We start from the raw sequence: 18,177 nt of genomic DNA on the forward strand, positions 1-18,177 counted from the left end.
CTCTGTATTGCACTGTTAATCTTTATTTTAAGAGGGATGCTTTAGAAAAAGTTTAGGATACAGGTTTGTAAATAGATTCCTCTCTCATATTGAACTTGCTTGTACTGTTCAGTAATCATGTCAGTGAAAAAAAAACCTGACACCAGCCTTTCCCTTATTTATGTCCAAAAGAGACTGATTTTGTAGTCAAATGTGCAATTTATTATTTGCTTTTAGGAGTACGCCAATCATTAATGCTTTTGATATTATCAATTATACAAACTGGGTTTCATTTGTCAATGATAGAATTAAAAGTTTAGAGTTGTTTTGGCTCTATAGCTCTGGCTCATTGTGGCATCATAGATTTATTTCATTTCAACAAGGAGAATTTCTGAATTCACAAACTATCAAACTGTTCCCTGTGTATTCATTATAATTCTGCAAGGACTGATAATTAAGGTGATCCTTAGTAGTAAAGTGGTTGATTACTTTGTGGTTCACTGTGTTGTGTGAATGCAGCCAAATTGTAGTTTTAAAAATGTTTCTAAAAACTTCTGTTGCGTGAAACAGGACGTTCCTTCCAAATAGATGCTTCTGTGCCAACTTAATTTTCTTATCCACTGGAATCAGCTTGGAATGCCAAATTACCATGCGGGAGCTATGCAACTATGCAGCTAATTAAGGAATCTCAAAAAGAGTTTGAAACCACCAAGACATCATATAACCACTGTCTTTAGAAGTTGAGACTCACAGAAAGCCCTAATTAGTATGATCTAATCCATGGGTAGCCTAAACTGGATCCAAACCATAAACCAGAGAAATCCAACACATATTTGATCCATCCTATTACATGAAGAATTTCCCTCATTTTACTTATATACTTAAGTTGCCATAAGGTAGCAAGAGGAGTGTGATCCTATGCATGCATTATGCATCTGTGTAATGCAATCACTTAGCTGAGGCCACTTCAATGGAACTTGGATTATTGGTCTCACCACCTAATTAGCTCAATGTTCAAAGGGGCCCAATGAATTGATTCCAAAGTCATGCCTAAAGAGTGAGACACAGATATACTAAGATTACGATTCCCAGAATTGCAAGGAAATGTAGGAGAGGCTAGATTAAGATTGTATTATCTTATCCCAAAACATGATAGTCATGATCATTTGGCAGAAATCCTCCCTAACTTTCTTCAAGCAATATGGAAACAGAGATACAAATATATTGATTAGAATAATTCAAATCAATTCAAATCAATTTCCTATCCTTAACTGGTCTTGAAAAAGCTAAGGAGGTTCCGTCCTAGTTGTTCACCAAGAAATCCCAATGCTGAAGGCTATAAAGAGAGGTTGAAAAACTATGCCAGAAGAAAGCAATGATAAACAAACTTCCCAACTGCTGACAAGAACCTACATAGACATGTCCAGTGCTTTTTTTGTAAAAGAAAAAGGTGCCGGAACTCCCACACGTCATACAACCTGCCTTGCCTACCCTACAAGGTTCCAAAAAAGGTGCCGGAACTCCGTTCTGAGCGTTCTATGAGAAAAAAAGCCCTGGACATGTCCATAAAGACAAAATCATTGGGAATCAAGCTCAGCTAGAAGTAAACTTTACATGTATTCTGAAAGTCTTTATCCCGCAAATATGTCCTGTCAGCTAGCTTAGAACTTTTGCTGATAGTCAGATATAAATATTTAAAAACAGGCAACAATATGATTCCATGCATGCCTGTTAGAGAGGAACTTGTTTTTAAATATTTAGGAAGCACAAAACAGCCTACCTGAAATAACAAGTCACAAAATACATGTGCAGGATTTTTCTTGTGGACTGCTAATTTTTACAGATCTACATATCTGCATATGCACAAACATACACTTACATATACAAACTGAGGAGTTTTAGTGCCTTTTCACTGGAACTGAAATCTCTTACAATCTCTTACAAGGGCAAGTTTAAAATCCTTCATTCCTTTGCATCACTTTAACAAAGCCTTCTTTTAAAAGAGGCACACCTAGATATTATAGTTACTAACAATTCACATCAATAAACAGTCACACTTTTGATCTAGGAAAATGGCATTATTAATGCACAATTTGCATAACAGGTTGATAATTATTGTGAGGGCAAATGCAAAGAGAAATAAGGCAGTCTCTTTGGCGTAAGTACTTTTTAATATAAAATACAGGGACGCGGTGGGTCAGTGGGTTAGGACACTGAGCTTGTCGATCGGAAGGTCGGCAGTTTGGCGGGTCGAATCCCGAGTGCCGCGTAACAGAGTGAGTGCCTGTTACCCATCCCAGCTTCTGCCAACCTAGCAGTTCGAAAGCACGTAAAAATGCAAGTAGATAAATAGGGACCACTACGGTGGGAAGGTAACAGCGTTCCGTGCGCCTTTGGCGTCTAGTCATGCCGGCCACATAACCACAAAGACGTCCTCGGACAAGCGCTGGCTCTTCGGCTTTGAAACGGAGATGAGCACCGGCCCCTAGAGTCAGAAATGACTAGCACGCATGTGTGGGGGAACCTTTACCTTTACCCAGTGCTTTTTTTGTAAAAGAAAAAGGTGCCGGAACTCACACGTCATACAACCCGCCTTGCCTACCCTACAAGGTTCCATCCAAAAAAGGTGCCGGAACTCCGTTCTGAACGTTCTATGACAAAAAAAGCCCTGCCTTTACCTAATATAAAATACAAAAGAAAATAGTGGGAAGAGGGAGAAGGAAAGGAAAAAGTGTAGGGCAAAGGGAAAAAAGAAAGAAAAGGCATTGGCTTCTGACTCCGTTTGATGCAGTAGAATAAGACAATAGCATAAAACCTCAACTTTTTACTGTTACATAGTAATATGAACTAGCCATTTCTATAATAACAAACCTATTAATTGGTAAAATCTCAAATCAAATTTTCATTTTTTTTCCACCTCAAGCACGAAGTCCAGAAGTGGTTTCCAAGTCTATTTGGCATAAGGACTGAGAACCTAAAAAACTTGCAATGCTTCAGGTCCAAGACGAAATACCTTGAAGAAGTCCACAAATAGAAAACGCTTCTAGACTGTGTGCTCAAGACAGAAAAATAATGAAATTATGACTTTGGGATTTACCGATTAGATAAAATGTGTTGTTATAGACATCTCTAGTATATACTAAGTACCATAAAAAGTAAAAAGTTAAGGCTTCATTTTTATTATTTTTATTCTACTGCACTGAAAAAAGTTGGAAATTAATGCATTTTCTTTCTTCTTTTGTTCCCCTTACCCCACACTTCTCTTTCCCCCTCTTTTTCCTTCTTCTGTTTTTCTTCCAGGAATAAGCGTGTAAAAAAAATACTGCCCCAAAACCTGGGATTTCTATCTAGGGGTTGTGGTTTATCAGCTATGAATTTGTTTGGTCCCTCTTTAAATCTATTTGCTTAGCAGCAATCAAAGAAAAGCTTCTACTCTCTGTCCTAAAACTCTTCGTCATCAATTTTGTTTCATGGGATGAGCCTGAGTATTACTGTTAGGAAAGAACTCCCTCTAGTAATCATAGCAATAGGAGAAGGAGGGCAGGCAAAGAGATAATATATGCCACTATTTCCCCACACACTATGTTCTAAGATTATTTTATACCTCAGGCAAGGCAAAAACCATTTTGCTATCTGAGTAGTCAAATGAAGAACTAAGCTGCTTGATAAACATATTGATATATGGATGTGGCATTTCACAGTTCCAAAACAACATATAAAGCCAGCCTTCCCATTTCTGTTGGGAACACAAAACCCAGAATTCCTGAGCCTAGATTGTGGTCAGACAGTTTAAAGTCTGTTCACCACCATGCTGCAAGAAGACTCGATAATCAGAGTCCATAGGAAAAGAGGATGTCTTTAGAATGGCGAAGTATTTTACCTCTGTAAATCATTTGGGGAGGCTATTCCCTACAATGGATAAATGAATACACCCACCAAAATCTCAATGCTTAGTCCAATCAATTGGCTGTTTCTCCCCCTTTGGCCACGAGAATGGCCACACAGATGACACGGGAGATTTCTTTACATATGATTCTGGAGACAGAAGGTCATCCCTTGTTATGATGAAGGCAGTCAGAGGTATGATGTCTCTGAAAACTAAGATAGGTGTTAGGAAATCTTCCTTTTATCTATTAAACAAAACCATTTAAAGCACTTGATCTTTGCAGCAACTGGGATATCTCATGGGCATATATTCCGTAGGACAGTGTGTGTTATTTTCATTTTTCCATATTGGGGTTAAAAATATATATTAAGTACTTTGTAGATTCAGCAGTGGCTATGTAAAAATAATCATAGGATCATCAATAAGAACTGCAATAGTAATAATTATATAGTAGTGGTTGCAATAACCCACCGAAAGGAAAGTTAGAGGCTTCAGCTATAAAGTGGATATACAATTTGTTGGAAAGTTATATTTAAACTTGTTGTATGTAATAGTTCTGTCCAGAATAACAAATAGGAAAATTGATAAACTCTTATTGGACCAACTTGCTTACTCAAACACAACTAGAATTTTGTCCAACAAATAAATGTATGTCATATCAGCTTCCTTGGAAACAGTGTCAACAACCCCCCCCCATTAGAATGGAACAAGTGAATTCTATAGAAGCTCTTAGGACTGCTTGCCACTTGTTAATAACATGGAAGAAAGAATCAGATCTGATTTTTGGGATGATACAAAATATAGAGAAATTGCAATCAATTATGGAGGACATACATCCTTTAAAAATGATTTTGTTCTATTAAAATATTCAGCTGAAAGCAGTTAAATAAAATAATGAACAGAAAATCAATCATAAACTCTAAGAGAGCAGAAAGAAATGCAATCAGAATTAATGACCATGACTTTGGGGAGAACAGCAGCCATCTGATTCTATATCTTCTCTTTACAAAAACAGCAGAATCTTATGGCACCTTTAGGGTTAATGTATTCACTATTACATAACCTATTTATGCAACAATATTAAATTTGTTGGTCTATAGGGTGACACTGGACTCCAGTGTTCTGCTGCAATAGATCAAAACAAAGAGCCTATATACTGTGCAACCTAGGTGCCCTATGACTACATTACTTTAAAAATTATAGGAGAAATACTGGTTAATATTCTGCTATTGACCCAGCATCATTGCACATTGATCATTGAGAGGACTGGCTTAAAATACTTTTCCCCAACGTATATTATTTGCTAGCATTGATTGAAGTGGGTGTGTGTATGTGGAGGGAGCACTCTGACTGTCATATGATCTCCTGGTAAATATTGCATGGTGTTTTTTAAATTTAGATTTTATCTGAGAGAAGGTGGCATAAAATATATTTTCAAGGGAGGCAAATATATCAATATGATTTTTAATAACCCTTGAAAGAGCCACAAAAAGTCAGTTGTTGTTGTTATCATCCTTTGGCAAAGGAAACAGCAAGCTATCATACAGTATTCAAGGAAAAAAGAACATTTAAACTGGGTGTTTCTCAGCTTGACTCAGGTACACTGAGTAAAGCTTTAAATGCATTTCTATATGAGATAGGTTTCTGCAGTGGCGTAGCGTGGGTTGTCAGCACCCGGGGCAATTTGCGCCCCCTAACCCGGTGACGTCATGGCACCGCCGAAAAGACGCGCCCCGCAGCGTCGTAGACTTTCCAAGAAGAGTCGCGCGCATGCGGGATGCTTCCGGGTCCCTCTCGAGGGCGGCTGGGCGGGGCTCCGACCTGCAAGAGCCGCTGCATTCAAGCTCGCACGTGAGCCCCGCTAAATAAAGCCACGCATGCGCACGAAGCTAGGCCAGCTGGCCGGCGGGTCCGTCTTCGCTCGGCCAAGCCTGCCGGGGCGCCTGGGGGGCGCTTGCGGTTGGCCTGAGCCTGGGCGGAGAGTTGGGCGCTTCTATTTATTTTATTCAGTTTATGTGGCCGCCCATCTCACCTGCCGGACTCATTTTGCTTTGCAAGAAAGAGCAGCTCGAGAGCGGAGCCAAGCCGACTCTGTGCAGCCCTTGGGGCTCCCTGAGCAGCTCAGTGCGAGCGCGCCCCCCCAGATGTTGCGCCCGGTGCGGCCGGCCCCCCCTGCACCCCCCACGCTACGCCACTGGGTTTCTGGCAGATGCAACTTTGCACTTCACTTTGAATATCTGTAATAAAGTCATGCCACTGAAATTTTGTTCTCCTAATCTTAAAAGATCTCCAAAGGAGTTTTGTTCTATGATTGAATGGTCACTTCTGCATTTTAGGTTGCAAATTTTTAAATGAGATTTATATTTGCAAACTTTTAATGAGCTTCTGGTGCCATACTTCTCAAAAATCCTGTGATTAGAATAACTATCAATACAGGTAGTCCTTGACTTACAACCCTTCATTTAATGACTCCTTGAAGTTACAATGACACTTTAAAAAGTGACTTATGACTGTTTCTCACGTTTATGACTGTGGTCACATGATCAGAATTTCAGACACTTGGCAACTAGCATGTATTTGTGATGGTTGCAATGTCCCAGGATCATGTGATCATCTTTTGAGACCATTTGACAAGCAAAGTTAATGGGGACGTCAGATTCAGTTAACAACTGTTTTACTTACTTAACAACTGCAGTATTTCACTTAACAATGAGGGCAAGAAAGGTCGTAAAATGGGACAAAACACACTTAACTGCTGTCTTGCTTAGCAATGGAAATTTTGGGCTCAATTCTGGCCATCAGCCGAGGACTACCAGTACAGCGTAGATAGAGCAGACTCCTGGAATTCAGTTAAGAAGTCCGGGGCCCAATATTGTGCTAAGAAAGTGCTGGTCATTATAGGTCACTCTAGCCTTCCGTGCAAGGAAACTTCGTTTACAAAAGAAGAGCAATTGTGATTAATGCAACAATTGCATTTATCACTGTGAATTGACCAAAATCATACCAATTGTTTGCATTTCTGCAAATCGTGCTGCTATTCAGAATGAAAAGGGAAGGAAAAGAGGAAAAGAAGAAAAAAAAGAAAAGAAAAGAAAAGAAAAGAAAAAAGAAAAGGAAAAAGAAAGGAAAAAAGAAAAGAAAAGAAAAGGATAGGCTGTTTCTCTTTCAACCGGTTAACAATTTAGCATCCCTTTTCCTAATCTCAGTGGCGTAGCGTGGGTTGTCAGCACCCGGGGCAAGGCAAGTAATTTGCACCCCCTAACCCGTGCTCAGCACTGCGCTGGGCGGCCGCTGCACTGTCCCTCCCCCAGATAGTCCCTCGCTCTCTCTCCGCACCGCACCGCACGCCTGGCACCCCCCCCTCCACAGAGGGCGGCGACCCAGCAGCTCGGATTGGATTCGCACAGCCAGCACTGCAGTGAGAGAGAGTGAGTGAGCCAGGCAGGGGCAGAGAGCTGCGAGTGCGAGTGCGCCCCCCCAGATGTTGTGCCCGGTGCGGCCGGCCCCCCCTGCACCCCCTACACTACGCCACTGCCTAGTCTATCTTCCCCCAAGGAATTTTCTTGCATCAAGATTCATCCTATCCCTTTGCCACCTTTAGAATAACCTCACAAGAACCTTATTGCAGTAGGTTATTTTTATTTATTTATTTTATTTTAATTCCATTTATATCCCGCCCTTCTCCGAAGACTCAGGGCGGCTTACAAGCTTAGCAGTAGCCTTCATTCTATGTATATGCCTGCTTGTTAGGGCTTTCACACCACCACCCCAAGCGGCATTATTACAAAGTCAGCTTAATTGCCCCCAACAATCTGGGTCCTCATTTTAAGCTTAGAATTAAAGTTACTAAGCAAAATTCAAGGAAACTGATTCTGGATTTTGGACTAGTCTGTCTGGTCATCAAAGCACATTTCAGAATCAATTGCATTCTTCCAGAGATTTTCTAAATTTAAACTGGCATCCCTGCTTATCCTGCTTATGCACCACCATTATCGCAGTGGCGAGGAGCATCTATTTCCTTCTAAACCGTATCTGCAATTTTCCCTCTTGCTGCTTGTCATCTCATCATTTTGTTACATCTCTAACCTGACAGTGCTTTGGCTAAGAGAGACTGACTTTGCTCATTTTCTTTCACCCTGGCAAGGTGTTTTGCTAATAATAGCACTGTTCAAGATTAAAAGCATCTTAGTCAAAAGTTGGCTTTGACGCTATGGGACAAAAGTCAGTTCTGTCCTCTTCTATCTCTGGCATCTCCGCATTCTTGGCTGTAAATAAAAGAGGACCAGGCCAAAAAGCACAACAGCATCTGGAAAATTCAAGGGGATTGGGGGAATCTGTCCCAGTGTCTCTTTCGGCCAGCTGATTATTGCAAGCTGATTTTTAGTCTTTCAAATCCAGTCTATGAAGCTTCCCTTAGAGCAGACATGTCAAACACAAGGCCCGGGGGCCGGATCCGGCCCGTGAAGTGGTTTCATGCGGCCCCCGAAGCCATCCTGGAAACAGTGAGGGAATGGCCCGCACTGCCTTGGCCCTGGCCCAGAGACCCTCCTTCTGCCAGAGACCCTCAGATCTGTCCCACTCCTGCCCAGGCCCCCATAGGCACCCTTGATGCCAACGATGTAGAGCTGGCCACACCCACCCAGTAGGCCCTACGCACTCTAGCCACGCCCACCCAGTAGGCCACGCCCACCCAGGCCCCACCCACCCAGCCCCCTGAGGGCAACCGCAATGCTGATGCGGCCCTCAATGAAATTGAGTTTGACACCCCTGCCTTTAGAGAATAGACACAGACTGATGTAAAATCCCCTCCCCACCTTAATGTACAGCATAGATTCCATTTTGTCAGCAATTACATCCTCTGCCTAATTTTTTCTCTACAAATCTTTACAGCTACTTTTACTCCATACGAAGGAAAGGGTTTGGGAAACAGATCAGATCCATTTAGTTATTCGGATGCAGATTTCACAGTCATTGTGATTTGATTTCTCAACTGGTCATGTTTGGATTTCTTAAAAGTGATCCCTCTTAAACTGATTTCACTCTATTTGGAAAGTGGATTTAACCAGGGAAAAGGTTTTCTTGTATATGCACAAAGGGCCATGACGAATTTGATTCAACCATCTGATGTGGAAATTTAATTAGATTCAGTGATTTGATTAAATAGCTATTTAATTGGATTTCTGAACAGAATGCAAATGCAAGGCAGTTTGGAATTTTAAAAATAGAGGAAAATATGATACCTTTGACCTTTAAGAGTATTAGTTTTGAGTTGGGTTCAGAGAAGAATGGGAAAGGTGTTTGTGGTGCCTCTCCTTCCATAACCCTCAATTTAAGAGACTTCCTTTCACTCCAGATTTATTTAAGCCCAGTTTAAAACTTTCAGAAGTTTCCCCCTGTTGAGCTCCATGAACATAATCTGGATGGCATTCAGTTTGTGAAAATAGACCTTTCTTAAGGCCTGCTAAAACTAAGGTCTAAGCCTGCAAGAAAGACAGCACTTTAATGAATATTGAATAATAATAATAATAATAATAATAATAATAATAATAATAATAATAATAATAATAATAATAATAATAATAATAAGAAGAAGAAGAAGAAGAAGAAGAAGAAGAAGAAGAAAAAGAAGAAGAAGAAGAAGAAGAAGAAGAAGAAGAAGAAGAAGAAGAAGAAGAAGAAGAAGAAGAAGAAGAAGAAGAAGAAGAAGAAGAAGAAGGAGAAGAAGAAGTTGGAAGGGACCTTGGAGGTCATCTAGTCCAACCCCCTGCTCAGGCAGGTAAACCTATACCATTTCATACAAATGGCTGTCCAGTCTCTTCTTAAAAGCCTCCAGTGTTGGAGCATGCACCACATCTGGAGGCAGGTTGTTCCACTGATTAATTGTTCTAACTGTCAGGAAGTTTCTCCTTAGTTCTAGGTTGCTTCTCTCCTTAACTAGTTTCCATCCATTGCTTCTTGTCCTGCTTTCAGGTGCTTTGGAGAACAGCTTGCCTCCCTCTTCTTTGTGGCAGCCCCTGAGATATTGGAACACTGCTATCATGTCACCCCTCACCCTTCTCTTTGTTAAACTACACATACCCAATTCCAGTAACCGTTCCCTATATGTTTTAGCCTCCAGTCCCCCAATCATCTTTGTTGTTCTTCTCTGTACCCTTTCTAGAGTCTCGACATCTTTTTTACATCGTGGTGACCAAAACTGGATGCAGTATTCCAAGTGTGGCCTTACCAAAGCATTATAAAGTGGTATTAGTACTTCACTTGATCTTGATTCTATCCCTCTGTTAATGCATCCTAGCACTGTGTTGGCTTTTTTGGCAGCTGCAGCACACTGCTGGCTCATATTGAAGTGATTGTCCACTAGGACTCTGAGATCCCTCTCACAGTTACTACTATTGAGCAAGGTACCACCTATACTATACCTGTGCATTTGATTTTTCCTGCCTAAATGTAGAACCTTACTTTTTTCACCATTGAATTTCATTTTGTTAGATAGCGCCCAGCGTTTGTGTCTGTCCAGATCCTCCTGTATCTTAAGCCTATCTTCTGGAGTATTGGCTATTCCTGCCAGCTTGGTGTGATCTGCAAATTTGATGAGTTCCCCATCTATCCCCTCATCCAAATCACTGATGAAGATGTTGAAGAGCACTGGGTCCAGAACAGAGCCCTGGGGCACCCCACTACACACTTACTTCCATGTAGGTGCCTGTCAGCCAGCTACGAATCCATCTGGTGGTGATGCTATCTAACCCACATTTTTCTATCTTATCAAGTAGTAGGTTGTGATCTACTTTATTAAATGCCTTACTGAAGTCCAAGTAAATTATATCTACAGCATTCCTCTGGTCCACTAATTTTGTCACTTGGTCAAAGAATGCAATGAGATTTGTCTGGCATGATCTGTTTTTGACAAACCCATGTTGGCTTTTAGTGATGACTTTGTTTTCATCAAGGTGTTTGCTGATTTGTTGTTTGATTATCTTTTCCAGAATCTTCCCAGGTATTGAGGTCAGGCTGATAGGTCTGTAATTTCCTGGATCCATTTTTTTCTCTTTTTTGAAGATGGGAACTACATCAGCTCTCTTCCAGTCCTCTGGTAGTTCCCCAGTGCTCCAGGATCTTTGAAAAATATAGTTGAGTGGTTCTGAAATCACATCTGCCAGTTCCTTGAGAACCTTGGGGTGTAATCCATCTGGTCCTGGTGATTTGAACTTGTCTAGGCTGGACAGGTGTTCACTTACCATTTTCTTGCCTTTCTTAACTTGCATTTCTATTCTGTTTTTTATGGCACTGTTTTGGGTAGGTTGGACTGTTTTTTCCCTTTGTGTAAAGACAGATTCAAAAAATGAGTTAAATAGTTCTGCTTTCTCCCTGTTGCTTGTCACTTTCTTGCCACTTTCCCCCACTAATGGACCAATCATTTCCTTAATTTTTTTCTTGTTTTTTATATGTTGAAAGAAGCTTTTTTTGTTATTTTTGACTTTAGTCGCAAGCCTTAGTTCATTTTCAGCCTTAGCTTCCCTCACTTTCTCTTTGCAGGCTCGGGCTATTTGCTGATATTCTGCCTTAGTTATGTGCCCCTCTTTCCACTTCTTATACTTGTCCTTTTTATCTTTCAAGTTATCAGAGAGTTCTTTATGCAGCCATGCTGGTTTCTTTTGAGAGCTGTTATTTTTCTTCTTTCTAGTTCCTTTAGCACTTCTATCAGCCTTCAAGGTGGACCAAGTGACTGAAATGGAGGGAAGACGAAAGCAATGCCTAATTCAATGGTGACACTGAGAAGCTTGTCGCTGAGCTGCACAAGGCTTTAAATATTTATTTATACTTTAGAAGAAAAACCCCCCAGCCTAAGAAAAACACCTGAAGTATATGGAACAAGGACTCCTTCTGGTTGCCACTGTATCACCAATACAGTAAAAATAAGAGGAAGCTCCACACTCAGTCAAAGCATAGTTCTGTATTACAGTAGGTTGCCTAGATGGAGCAGCAAAACTTCTGTTTTCAGACAGGATTTTTAAAGACTCGCCTAGATTTGCTCAGCTTCTGGCTCTCAAGGCTGGTGTCCCATCAGCATTCTGTTCTGTTCATTCTATTCTGTTATCAGGTGCTAATAATCAGGACCACACAGGTTAAGTTTCAGTTAAGAGGTTTTATTGTGCATGCCTATACACATGAAATAGGGACGCGGTGGCTCAGTGGGTTAGGACGCTGAGCTTGTTGATCAGAAGGTCGGCAGTTTGGCAGGTCGAATCCCGAGTGCCGCGTAACAGAGTGAGCGCCTGTTACTTGTCCCAGCTTCTGCCAACCTAGCAGTTCGAAAGCACGTAAAAATGCAAGTAGAAAAATAGGGACCACTACAGTGGGAAGGTAACAGTGTTCTGTGCGCCTTTGGTGTCTAGTCATGCCGGCCACATGACCACGGAGACGTCCTCGGACAAGCACTGGCTCTTCGGCTTTGAAACGGAGATGAGCACCAGCCCCTAGAGTCGGAAACGACTAGCACGCATGTGCGGGGGAACCTTTACCTTTTTATACACATGAATCTAATCAATTAGCATTCAGCATTAAATTGGCACTAGATAAGAGTCAATGGAATTCAAGGAGGGGGGATTAGACTTGGATTGCTTCTGGAAATCTAACAACTCTAGATTAATTCCTCTCTTGATTCTGCCCCCAGGCTCCTTCTCTTCTCTTCTCTTCTCTTCTCTTCTCTTCTCTTCTCTTCTCTTCTCTTCTCTTCTCTTCTCTTCTCTTCTCTTCTCTTCTCTTCTCTTCCATTCCATTCCATTCCATTCCATTATATGGTCTAGTCTAGTCTACCTAGTCTAAAATTTTAGTTATTAAATTGGGGGAGGGGCTTCCAAATGATCAAAGAGAGGAAACAGGAAACAGAAGGGACCTGGACTTTCTCCATAGTGCAGGGCCTAAGAGGTCAATCTTGGGCTGATGGCTTTATAATGTATTAATGTAATTCTGTGAACCAACTGAGGGGCTTTAAAAACTATTGCTGCACATATTTGGCTGCCACAACCTGTTTTCTTTCTTCTTGACTCTCCTATCCCAATCAATTCCTATTTTTATTCAAAATGCATTAGCTTAATTTAGAGAACTTCAAATTGCACTGAAGTGCATCATGTGATACTTATTCCTTTTTTTTTTGTTCTTTTAACTTTTGGCAGACCGCATTAGTATTTCAAGTTCATTTCACTCTAGGAGATAGCGGGAGTTAAAACCATGGAAACCCCTGGTGAGAATGTGGAGGGAGCAACCTGAGTGGTCTTCTTGAGGCTCCTGCTCATGGGCTGAATCAGCCCAGTCAGCAAGGAAGTCTGCTGCAGAGTCTGCCCAGCTGAAGAAGGGCACCCAAGTCCTGGATGTCATTGTCCTATCCAAAAACACAGGCCAAGTACTCTCCCATTCTTTCACAGGGAAGATATTGTTGCATGTAGAAGAACAACAGGCTGGAAAAGTCGTAGCCTTCTGGCTCTTGTGCTATTTTTATTAGCAGGGAGTGTCCCTCCAGCAGCCCGAAGCTGGAAAACTGAGAAAAAGGGTCACTCCCTGTCTCCAGCAACTGCACAAACCAACCATCCAAATACTGTAGTTACTGTACCTCCTGGATCTTTCTTCAACCATTGTTTTAATCTGGCGGCAAATGTCTGCTAATAAAAAAATGTTTGAAAAACCAGCAATGCTCCAGTTAAAGGTGCTTTTCCTCAAGGAGATTCCTCCCTCTGTAAGTGGCAGCCCCATCAGGTCTGTCTTCAGAGCACAGAGCCCTTCAGAGACTTCAGGAGACCGGACTCTGCCTTGCTGTTCCTCATTAAGGCATGAGGCAAGGAGTGATGAGTGACAGCCGTGGCCTGCACTGAGCCAGGATGAGAAAGAGCGATTGGCCTGAATCGTCGATTACTCTGCGTGATCAGCCAAGTACAACCTGGAAGCTTATGAACACACACCCCTTAACAGAAATTCCCCAAAGGCCTTCGAGGAGGAAGGGCACTAATATGGGCCCCTTACCTTTCAAGGCCTTCTGTTCAGAGAACTCCTCTCCCTCATTACATTGGCAAATATACTTACATACGCACCCCTGACACAGCAGCAAATAACATGCCCTGCCTCTGAGGAAAACTTACAGCACAATAAATATGGCTGTTATATTGCCTTTTGGGTCGGCCCTCACTCCAGTTTCTCTTTAAAACAGGCCATACAGCTTTAACGCGATCTGTTCTCCTTATTCTAGTTTTTACAGTTGATAAAATGTATTTTGTTCGTTCCACATCATCCCAAGCCAGGCAGCAATTTAGACCTCCCTCGTTCCCTTTGAGCTGCCTCTGTGATATAGCTCTAAAGTGGGACATATGGCATTTTGGTCTAATGGTTAAGGTGCCAGACTAGAAGCCAGGAGACTGGAAGCCAAATGGGTGGTTTTGAGGCGGTCACTCTTCTCTCAGCTCAACTCGCCTCACGGAGTTGTTGTGGGGAAAATAGGAGAAAAAAAGCATTGTGTGTGTTCGCTGCTTTAAGTTATTTATAAAAAATAATAAAGGCAGAAAATAAACGAACAAATACATTTTACTTTTGTAGGTTGTTGAATGCCCTGAGAAAAGTCTTGTTCTTTTCCAGAACGTGTCAAGCCTCAATAAATATAGTCACTTTTGAAAAGGGTTTCTTCCCCGATCATTTTCTTAGGATGAAGATAAGACAAAATAGCCTTTCTGAGACCAATCAAGCCAGGAAAAAGCAAGGAAGAAAGACATAAGCAGCAAAGTCACTTACACAACTGCTCAGCTGGAGCCTAGCCATTGCTGAAGCAACATCTCTCACACTATTCTTCACGCTGGACAGCTCCCCAGCTAATCTGAACTGCTTTATCCTCAACCAACTGGACATTCTTGATAAAACAAGAGTTGATACTTCAGCAGGCTCAATAGAAACAGGACGTTACAAAAAAAAAACACTCGATTGAAACAATCTATTTTTTTTGGCTGTTTATTCTTGAAAATATTCATGAATTTAAATGTTACTAATAGACCATTTGTGCCCAGCCTTTTGCTGGAATGTACATGGCAGTCTTGCAAGGTTAAAATGTTCATACAGATTTTGTTTGTGTGGCAGTCCAGATTATCACAATTAACAGGCTGCAGAAACATTGTCATATGATGCTGCACAGGGGCTGGTGGATTGTATTTAGCCCTGGAGTAGGTTTGCCAGATCTCAACATATGCACTGAGGCTGATGAAATAGGATTGGTGTCTGAAGAACGAGGCCTTCCATTTATTGTTGAACTACAACTCCCAGCATCCCTTAGCATTAGCCACTTTACCTCAGGCTGCTAAGAGTTGTAATTCAGCAACATCTGGAAGGCCGAAAATTCCATCAATTGCCCATGCATGGAAATGGGTCTGCCTAGTGATTCTGGAGGGGAATTTAAATGACGTGAATATGAGGCAGGGAAGAGTTGATAGCAAAAGCTTTCATTAAGAACAGGTATACTGAACTTTTATTCTTTCTGTTGGAGACCCTGAGAAGCAGAAAGCTATACATTCTGAGATGTTCAGGAATCTGTCAAATCTGTATTTAAGATAATTTGAGCTAAAATAGAAGCTCGCATTATAAGATGGAACCTATATAAATTTGGGGTGCTACCCAAAAGGAGGCCTTTTCAGGGCTTGAGAAACTGTCCCTCAGAAAAGCTCACCTGGACTTCCAGTGGCGACGCGACGCCGAAGACAGCCGTTTTCGGGCTGCCCGCTCCGCAGCTGTGTTTTTCCATCGTAAACAGCGCCGATCAGCTGTTTAGATGGATTTGAAGCCCCCTCCTCGGGAGAAGAGGAGGGGGTGAGGCCCCAGGTAGGGGTTGAGCTCTCCGGGGCCGCCTGAGCTGAGAGCTTGGGCTGCTGAAGGATGAGCCCCCCCGAAGCCTGGGTTGCTCCGAGCTGCGCAGCGCCTTTGCTCTGGGATTTTTGGAGCAGAGCCAGGCGTTAGCAACCACCCCTGCCAAAAGGAAATACTTTTGATTATCAAGATGCAGGCAGAGCGGTACAGGAGGTCAAGGTGAAGTGGACTCTTTATTTTTACTCTCTAGCTCAATGGATTTTATAGCTTTAAAGTGAAAGTGCGCAATAAGTGAAAGTGGGGGAAGATGGCGGCTAAAACTTCTAAAGCTCTTCGGAATGTGGGGTCTTCCCTGGTGCAAGAGACCTCATTGCAAGCTTTGCTTCCTCCTGCATCTCCCCCGGTATTGACGCTTAAGGATTTACAGGATGCTCTTGGAAAGCATGCACAATTGATGTCTGATATGATGGATGAAAAGTTGAAAAAGCTGGAGGAGAAAATGGAGGAGAAAATGGAGAAATTGGAGAAGAAGATGGAAGAGAAGTTGAGAGCAATGAGGGTGGACATCTTGTCTATGGTTGAATCCGTAGCTGAATGTGTGCAACAGTCGGATGTAAAAGTGGAGGATCTCAGTCAAAAGAACTCTATATTAGAAGCAAGGGTATTAGAAAATGAAAATATAAGGGATAAAATGGACGGAGAATTGAGCCTTGTTCAGTATCATCAGATGCAGTATGCTATTAGAATCAGGGGTTTAAAGGAGAATGGTAAAGAAGATTTAAAGCAGCTGATTTCTGTGGCTCTGGAAGGGGTACTGGGCCAGCCAGCATCTGAAATTGAGGGAAATATGGACAAAGTTTTTCGTGTAAATTCATGGATTGCAAGACAGAGGAAGCTACCCAGAGATGTGGTGGTCTACTTTACAAAGAGAGTAATTAGAGATGAAGTCATTCAAGCTGCTTATGATACTAAATTGATAGTGGCTGAGCAAGAAGTTTTGGTTTTAAAAGAGATCCCTCCGAAGATCCTAAGGAGAAGGAAAGATTTTGCATTTCTAGTACAGGAACTTAAGAAACGTGATATTAAGTTTAGATGGGAGATTCCAGATGGATTGGTGGCGACGCACGAAGGTAAAAGACATCGTTTGGTTACTGTGGCTCAGGCACGTGATTTTTATAGTAATGTGTTAAAAGCAACCCCCCTATCATTTTTGGAAGCTGCAAAAGGATACGGTGTGGGAAAGTTTCAAGATGTTGCAGATAGACAGACAGAGGACAATGGTGTTGGAGGGGATCAAGTCACAGTCTCATCGGTTGCTGCAGGAGGCCAGAAGATGAAGCGTGCCACCCTAAGAAGAGCGAGACGAGAGCAAGAGCAAGACCAGCAGAAAGTTATGGAATCTCCAAAGTGTGCTTATAGTGAAGATGGGGGAGGGGAGCGGTCTAAAGAAGTTTTGGGGGTCATGACAGATGTGCTCCAAAAGTTTTGGGGCGTTAAGATTGCTGATTAAATTTTTAAATTAGAATGTCAATGGAGTAAAATTATTATAGAGGAGAAAGAAAGTTTTTTTTTTAATATTTTACACAATTTAAGATTGATGTTATTTGCTTGCTAGAAAAGTATATTAGGGTTATGGACTTAAAGTATGTGTTGAACTAAGAATGGGTACGCAAGCTCCTAATTAACAACAAGTTGTCTTAGAGACTGCCTAAACCTTCTTTTTATACTCTTTTTATTTGAACTCAAGGATGATTTGGAACTGTGAGATATTTGGCGTGATACATGCAAGAACTATTTTTGATCATAGTTTAGTTTGGCCGGAGATTATTAAGGTTAACAGAGATAGGCGCTTTTGGCGCGTAACTGAGAATTTGTTTGGAAATTAGAGAAAGGTGGGAGAATGCAAATAGCGGGTGAAAGTTTTTTTTTCTTTTCTTTTTTTTTTTAAATTAATATGAATAAGGACTGGGATTAAGAAAATTTATTCTGAGTAAATTTCTTTTTCTGTTTTCCTCTTTTTCTTTTGTACTTTATTTGTAATATTAATATTGTTTGTATTCATTTTATGTGAGCTAGAGGGAGTTAGAATTTATAGTTTATTGTTGATAACATAGGGGTGTTTACGTTTGTTTTTCGATTTTATACCCTGTATTTAGCTCTGGGAAGTCGGGGGGGGGAGGAGGGAATGGGGGAGAGGGATAGGGAGGGTTGGATAGGGGTGGGGGAGGGGGGGATTAAAGTCAAAATGTATTGTAAAACTTTTAAATAAAAAAAAGAAAAGCTCACCTAAATCTTACCTCTTCTATTTTTCTAGTCCTTTTCTATTTTTTTTTCAAATTTTCAAGATGCATTTTTCAAACTATTAATTATTTTAATTTGCCCTGATGATTTGTATAATTCATACAATTACACTCTTCTATGTCTTCACATTTAATTGTTCTTTTGTTGTGGCTTTGATTGGTATAGATCAGGGGTAG

This window comes from Vipera ursinii, assembly GCF_947247035.1.
Source record: "Vipera ursinii genome assembly, chromosome: 2".
NCBI lineage: Eukaryota > Metazoa > Chordata > Lepidosauria > Squamata > Viperidae > Vipera > Vipera ursinii.